Raw genomic sequence first — 8,762 nt, forward strand, 5'->3', positions numbered from 1 at the left:
GCCATCAATTCTCAACGGAGATATACTATATAATTTCGATATATATTTGTATATATGATTGTATATAAATATGTATAAAAATTTCATATATATATATATATATATATATATATATATATATATATATATATATATATATACACACACACACACACAGATTTTTTTATAAATTGTAACATGTTCGTTTTGACTCTAAAGTGTAAAAATAGGCTTTTAAGAAATCATATAATTTTTTATGTGCTGTTCCCTCCAGTTACATCTCTGCCACTCGTAATGGATCTGGTTTATGGTTCATTAGTTTCCACATTCTTACAAACAATTTCATTGATGTCACACGTCTTGCTGCACCATCGTTTACGTTTCATCCCACTTTCACATTTTTTTGTGCAATATTCTTTATATTTGTTTGTTGTACTTTGTAATATTTTCATCATTCCATTCTCTTTGAATGTCTTGTCTTTTTATTTTGTATATAATGTTCTCGTTTGTAAATTTTATCTGTTCTATTGCCTGGCATGAAAGTATGTATATTCTTTAGAAGTTCTTTTGTTTCGATGAGTGAAGGAGTCCCGATTTTTACCTTCTCTTGTCTGTTCGACAGTCTCGTTCTCTCCTAACTTTCTTTCTGGAGTTTTTTTTACGTTTTTTATTCTTTACAAGTGTTTTCTCAAGGTTTACATATTCTTATATATTCTTAATTTAACTACTTCGTTAGTAGGCGTTCCAAAATTTGGGATATTCCGTGGGAGTGAATTAACACAAGACCCCAATCAGACATACGTGGGTACGAGGTGTTTCTTAAAGTTGTAGATCTTATTGCTGACATGATTTCCTGGGTGTGCAATCTTGGCTCGACATTCCAGTCATCGAGGAATAAAAAAATAAATAAATAAACAAAGCCAGATGAACACACTTGGTTTTCATTTCTTTATGAGAGAGATCGGAACCGTGAAAGTTACCAAGTTCTTTAGAACTTCGTTTAGAATAAATGCACAGGCGGTAATGGTTTGGGGCGCGATGAACTCAGCAGTAATAAACATCCTTATTGCAAGAAGCAATAAGGTCTGTGAAACTTCTCCATTTTACCAACGGGGGGATAATGATCTTCATGCTCTGTTCAGCAAAAAATAAACTCCCTAAGGTATTCTATTTATTTCCTCGAGGTTATTCAGTGTTTGCTTACTTATTTATCGAAATCATCTGCAACAACTCGATGAGAATTTAACTTTGAAATTCCTTCAAACCCGGTGTTTTCTGTAAGCTTAACTAAACAAGTAATGTGTTTTATCTTTTGCTCTTTACTCTGTGTTACTCTTCTTCGAATATTTGATTTGTACTCTGTTAGAGCTTCTCTTGCTGGAGAACGCACTTTAGGTTGAATAATACTGAATTAAGAATTCTGAATAATGATAATTTAACAAAGAAATATTGGTTATGATACCATGGCAAGTAAAGAGGCAAAATAAAAGAGTAAATTTATTTGGTCTTGAGAATATGAGAGGCTTGGAAACTTATGCTATAAGGTTAGTTTTCGGGAAGCTATTAAGCCGTTCCACATAATAGGGGTGGCCCCTGATAAAAAAAAACACAGTTGTCACTGTAACATTCATATATCAACTGTTCAATACTATACTGGATGTACTTCTACAGTATCAGCCACTTCATACATTACACAGAAGGCTCATCAGTAACTCACAGTACGCCACACACACTGTGCAATTTACTCCTATCTGGTCTCTATCCTCATGCTTCCAAGATATTATGGCCCTTCCCTTCTGATGCCTTTCATCAAGTCCATCAGGCACATTCTAAGTCTTCCTCTCTTCCTTTCCCTGAACATCTCGGAATTTACATTCTTTTCGTCAACCTATTATACTCCATTCCTTCAACAAACATTGACAAATCTCAAAATACCCTGATCCATGGCTAACCTTCTTCTATGAATTTCATATTTCTCAGTTTCAATTCTTCTTATCCCACATTCATCATGCAAATAGTTCACCTCACCAGATTAAAAAGTTTTAATTATAAGACATTTCAACCTATCCACATCTGTGAGTAAAATTCTTCCCAGATTTATAAAAAGGAGATTATAGGAGAGTACTGACTAAATAAGGCTTTCCTGAATATTAGTTCTTCAACCATTCCCAACTTTGCCCCTAGGGGGCCCCCAGGTTGAAACAATTTAGGACTCTAATCTTTGGCCATTCCCAACTTTGCTCCTTTGAACAATTACCTAATCTTTGGCCTTAATTCTCCTAAATATTTTCACATTTACAGTCAATTTTCTTCTCCTTCAAACATTTCAAAACTCTTTTACTAGCTTCTGCAGTTTCCATTCCTTATTCCCAATCAGCACAGTATCACCTACAATATCAGATTTTCCCATTTAAAAATCAACTTTGCACTTACATCTACCGTCCTTTTTCGGATTTTTTTTTTTTATTTAATGCCATCCACAGAGATATCAAACAGCCATGAAGACAGCATGCCCTTGTTTCAGACCCACTTTTGCACATTCAACACATCCTTCGCTTCTACCATAAAACTTAATCGCTCTTAACAACACTTCCCAAGAAGTAACAAATGCGACGAAGTTTCTTTGATGCAATCGAGTTTTCTGTACAGCCGCTACAGAGTATAATCAAGGTCACCGATACCGGATCTATCTCTTGGTGTTCTCGGTATAATGCTATATGAGCCGCGGCCCATGAAACTTTAACCACGGCCCGGTGGTGGCCTATCATATATTGTTGCAGGAAGCACGATTATGGCTAACTTTAACCTTAAATAAAATAAAAACTGAGGCTACAGGGCTGCAATTTGGTATGTTTGATGATTGGAGGGTGGATGTTCAACATACCAATTTGCAGCCCTCTAGCCTCAGTAGCTTTTAAGATCTGAGGGCGGACAGAAAAAAGTGCGGACAGAATAAAGTGCGGACAGAAGAAAGTGCGGACCGACAGACAAAGCCGGCACAACAGTTTTCTTTTACAGAAAACTAAAACCCAAACCTCACACACTCTTCCTTGCCTAAACCTACACCTCTCTTCCCCTGTCATTCCTTCTGTCAACTGTCTTACTTTCTCAAGGAAAAGCTTACCAGACACCTTTCCCAGTATTCTAGTAATGTTACGCCCTATTCTTACAGTCGCCTTTATAGCCTTTACCTTTATACAATGGAACTATTATTCCTCTCGACCATTCCTTCAGACATACCTTGGAGGAAGAGAGAGGGAGAAACATTTCAACACGTGGCGATAATTATTCTACGTTGGTGAGGACTGGAGAGACACAAAGCAAAAAGCATGACGACGGGGAGAGAATAAATTCTTTCCAGTTCACGACACAAATGGCAGCAAAGGAACAGTAGAATTCGCCTGACACGAAAATGCCCTTCTGACTTCCATCGTCTTCTGACATTTACCGTGATCAGTAGCTTCCGGCTCATTATCGGGACCGGCGTATTTCCCTGATTTACAGTTTACAGTGTTATAGGTGACTGAAGAACATGCAAATGCGATTTGAAGGTTAAGGTTCATGAAACTGATTTTGTTTTATCAGGTTTTTAGGAACTGACATTTAAGCCTTCGAATACCTTCAGGAATTCCTCTCATGAAAATTTCTCCATTATAAATACTGAATCTCTTGAACTTTGTACCGTCGTTGCTGATGACCATTCTTGCTGTGAAGCCTGAGTAAGAAACTGAATCAACGAATGTCACATTTTCTTTCAAAATTCACACTATTTCAAAGAAAATATCCCTTTTATGACTCATCATACGGTTTAGTCGGAAACTTAGAGTAGGCAAGACCAAAGCTAAATTAACTGACAGAAGAGTGACTTTAAATAACGAGAGAGAGAGAGAGAGAGAGAGAGAGAGAGAGAGAGAGAGAGAGAGAGAGAGAGAGAGAGAGAGAGACTGCATTAACAGGGAAATGGAACATTTCGGGATTATATTATTATTCTGCTTTGGGAAAAGGAGATTTTTGTGTGACATCTGAAGAAACGATTATCTAATCTCGCCGGATATTCTCCCAGAGTCGTTGTGGGTTATCTCTCTCTCTCTCTCTCTCTCTCTCTCTCTCTCTCTCTCTCTCTCTCTCTAACACATTAAATCAGCAACTTAACAGGTAGATAAGTATCTCTTGCTCTCTCTTTCTGCCTTTCGTTATCGCTCTCTCTTTCTCTCTCCTTGTAAGGCTAACATCTTTATATCTTTTATAAAGTTTTATAAACGCGACTAATGCCAAGTCTCCTTCTGAGCAAAATAACATCGTTCGTTTGTTTTATCCCTGAGGGGTACTAAGGTCGCTGGAGCTTCCCTTTGGTCCCAGGTGCATTGCTTCCTGTCTTTTGCCTTTTCCCTTGTTCCCTATGGCCTCTTCCAATCTGCCTATACAGCTTCCTTAAACTTTGTCTTTCCCCAGTTTTTATCTTTTAAATAAGAGCAGATTCTTAGAGCCGTCCTTATGGGATCTAGAGATGGGACTCAATTGTGTGGTTAAACTTCTTTAGGATTAAATCAAAAACAACAATAAGAACATGATGTTCCCCTAGAAGACTTCCATCTATGAACCTCTCACATCGAAAATGCGACCTCAAGAATGGCGGCGTTAAGAAAGCAGAATGTTCTTTGGTTTAAGCCTCATTAATTTCAACACTCGTTCTGAACACACCGTTTGGTGCAGTTTTGCTTTTTTTTTTTTTTTTACAGTTTAACTTTCCGGTACATTACAAATATTTATCAGCATATAGTGAGTAAAAGCTATATTCACTCATTCAGTCTGTTGGCTTCTCGGAAATCAGCGTAACCCACTGCCTGCCACGCTACGCATTTATTTGACCTGTTCAATTCAACAGAGCAGAATACCGACGTGTGAGAAGTAACAGAGGAAAGAGAAGCTAAGAGTAGATTTATTATTATTAAATTAAAATTAAAATGACTAAAAATAGTACAGAATAAATTAAGCAAAATGTAATTACATAGGATAAGAATTAAATTTGTCCTATACACTTATATGTTTAGATAATACTGTTAATGTTCTTACACGCGAAGATATATTATTCAGTTGTATTCCACATACGGAAATGGAAGATGTAAATGGTTAAAATATGACCAAGAGTTTCGTCCTCCAATGGAGGAAATGAAAATGAACGCTCCGAGAAGAGGTCCATTGCAGGACGAAACTGTAGGGCATATTTTAACCATTTACATCTGTTATTTTCAAGTGTGGAATACAGGTGAACTTATATGCTTATGTATATATATATATATATATATATATATATATATATATATATATATATATATATATATATATATATATATATATATATATATATATATATATATATATATATATATATATATATATAATACATATATGTGGTACACACACGTGTATATATATATATATATATATATATATATATATATATATATATATATATATATATATATATATATATATGTGTGTGTGTGTGTGTGTATGAGTGTGCATACAGAGCAATAGGCCAAGACTGGTGAGCGGATCCGTTGAAATTTCGCGAGTTGTAAAATCAACTTGTCCGCGTAGTTAAAAATCTAGCGCCCTTCTGAATTGATATAGACGGATTCCAGACACTCCCTTTTGTACGGACAGTTACGAAAGGCAGACCAGCTTCATTTCCAATTGAAATTCCGACCTGTATCTCTCTGAACAATATCATGCTGATTACCTTGGTTCCTCTAATCTTTGCGAGATGGAATTTACAATTATCCCTGACAGAAAATTTAATATAATTAGAGCAAAGTATTTTGTAAAACTGATGTCAGTCTGCTCTTTTTATTTACATATACATTGCTGGTGAATTTAGGAAAGTGTAACATAAACATTCAGCTGTTCTGTAACTTATTTGATATTTCCAACGTAGGAAAGTTTTATTATGTCGCCAGAATCTACATTTTGTTCTTTTTGGTTTTCTTTAATCAGTAACACACGCCGGGTAAACTAACTGGGTCAGATGTGGCCGAATTATCTCAAACGTTTTTTCAAAATACCTAAACGAGCATCTCCGATGCCCTCTGAAAGACAGATTGTAGCCTACCATGATCTTGAATGAGAAGTCACGATAACCTAAGTTTTTCTCAATTCGGTTGAGTTTTATCACCGAAACAAATGCATTTTGATCGATAAATATCTGAAACCTTCACAACTGCACCCAGTCCAAATCATGTTTCGAGATTCAATGGACCACTAATATTCTGCTTCTAAAATGATACAAGCAAGGATTTAGCAATATGGAATTGGGGCTGACCATAATAAAGTCAAATTTTTGTTAATGCATGATATTCCGCTGATGTTTACGCATGAATTAATCAATTTTTCCATTTTATCAAGTTCAAGAGAGAAATGGTCCTTAAATAGCTTTAATTTAACTTCCAAGTTCTGATGCAACGCAATCTGATTTCACACTCTAATGTTATTGCACTTTATACTTAATGTTGATGCTATAAAGAGATAACTGCTTCATCATCTCAGTTTGTGCATCACCCAATCAACATTAGTCAGTCATTCTTGATGGGAAACACGTTTCACTTTCCATTCACCTGAATAAAAACAAAGCGTAAGGCCCACAAAATGTCAATAAATGGGGAAAATAAGGAAATGCCGAATCAGGGATGATAACCTCAAGTCAAGAAGCTTCAGAACAGTGCCTGTAAGTGAAAGAAGAAAACAGAGGGGAGAAGATACGAGCGAAAGTAAACACACTGGTTACGGCTGGACTTTATTTGCCTTCGTTTTTGATTATCGCTCTTGTAATCTATGGACGTCATCTCCGATCTGACGGACTCTAATGCAATTCGCCTTATCTGTGACCCCGTTCTCGACACATTTCTCAACCCATTACTCCTTCACAAAGTGATTTATCTCTCTCTCTCTCTCTCTCTCTCTCTCTCTCTCTCTCCGTCCGTCTGTCTATCTACCTATTTTGTAAGTATGCTGCTTTTTCGATCCCTGTCCCGTTACGGTCGAAGAAAGCGCTCACCTTCTAAAAGGCAGAACCGTAACACCTGGTCACGACACTACTCACACTTACTCTGTGAAAAGAGGTATTTTCGCATGGCACGGATTACTGCCAAGCTTTGGATTGCCCGTTTAGATTTTCCTTAATTTAGCATAACTCTCTTTTTGAGCCAAGTCTTGCGCTTCCCTGAATTTAAACCCCTCCTATCTTACTTTCTTTTCCTTTATTTATTTATTTATTTATTTATTTTTGCTTTCTTCGTTCATTGCGGCATGTAATAATAACCAAAATAAATAAGAACAAGTTACTGTAGTAATTAATAAACGATTATTCACCATGATGACTAAGAGGACTAATAAAAATTAGTGCGTGTTTTACTGTTCCCAGAGTAACAACACAGAACAATAAAAACAGAGACAACTGCAGTTATTTATATAATAACAATGGTCATATACTTTACCTGTGGAAATTAATTCGTGATTTCTGAATAACTGAAAGAATAATTCATTTCGACCACAAAAAAATTAACAACTGTTATTAATTACACATTTTTAAACCCATAAAACTTATAACTCCACGGAAATTTCATTATAAAGTAAGAGACGCCTTTAGAAGCGCGAATCTGTGTGTATGTATGTATGTGTACGTATTATGTATGTATGTATGTATATATATATATATATATATATATATATATATATATATATATATATATATATATATATATATATATATATATATATATATATACACACATTTAGATAAATGGATAGCTACAGATATAAATATACACATAAGCACACGCATATGTATTACACACATACACGCGCACATATACAGTATATATGCTTACATGTCACAAAATAGCGTGTGACAATATATTCAGCCAAGGCCACAGGAAAAATAAAAGAAGTACCGAGCGCTTTCGTGTTATTTCAACACATTTTCCGAGTACAATGCTAAAAACACCAAGAATGTCTAACGAAGTAATCATAAAAGCTGAAAAAATTGAAACACAAATATAATTTCTACGAGTTATATTGTTACAATATAAAACAACTTTTGCCCGCTCCCAATGAATCATATGGTTAAAATTATTAATGTGTAAAAGTAAAGCATTCGACATTTTTACACATTAATAATTTTAATCATATGATTCATTGGGAGGGGGCGAAAGTTGTTTTATATTGTAACAATATAACTCGCAGAATGTTACTGAATCTGCTTTGATTAAATATCACGGTGACTTACTGAATGTACGCCAGGGTATGTGCAAACTAGACGCATTTGTTGTTAAAGAGGTTTGTAAGATTGTTTCTTTTTAATCACCTGCTGAGCTGTTCTATACCTGCTGTACTAGTTTTAACCGGATCTTAGATAATTGTGTTTCCATTTTTCCAGGTTTTATGTTTACTTCGTTAGATATTCTCAGTGTTTTTAGCATTGTACCTCGAAAATGTGTTGGAATTGAAATAACACGAAAGCGCTTGGTACTCCTTTCATTATTCCTTTCCTGTGGCCTCGGCTAAATATAATATATATATATATATATATATATATATATATATATATATATATATATATATATATATATATATATATATTATATATATACACACATATACATATATATACACACATACACATACATACGGAGAGAGAGAGAGAGAGAGAGAGAGAGAGAGAGAGAGAGAGAGAGAGAGAGAGAGAAATGACAGGTTTGCGTAATACCATCATTACGATACACCTT

The sequence above is a fragment of the Macrobrachium rosenbergii genome, chromosome 20, assembly GCF_040412425.1.
Source record: "Macrobrachium rosenbergii isolate ZJJX-2024 chromosome 20, ASM4041242v1, whole genome shotgun sequence".
Taxonomy (NCBI): Eukaryota; Metazoa; Arthropoda; class Malacostraca; order Decapoda; family Palaemonidae; genus Macrobrachium; species Macrobrachium rosenbergii.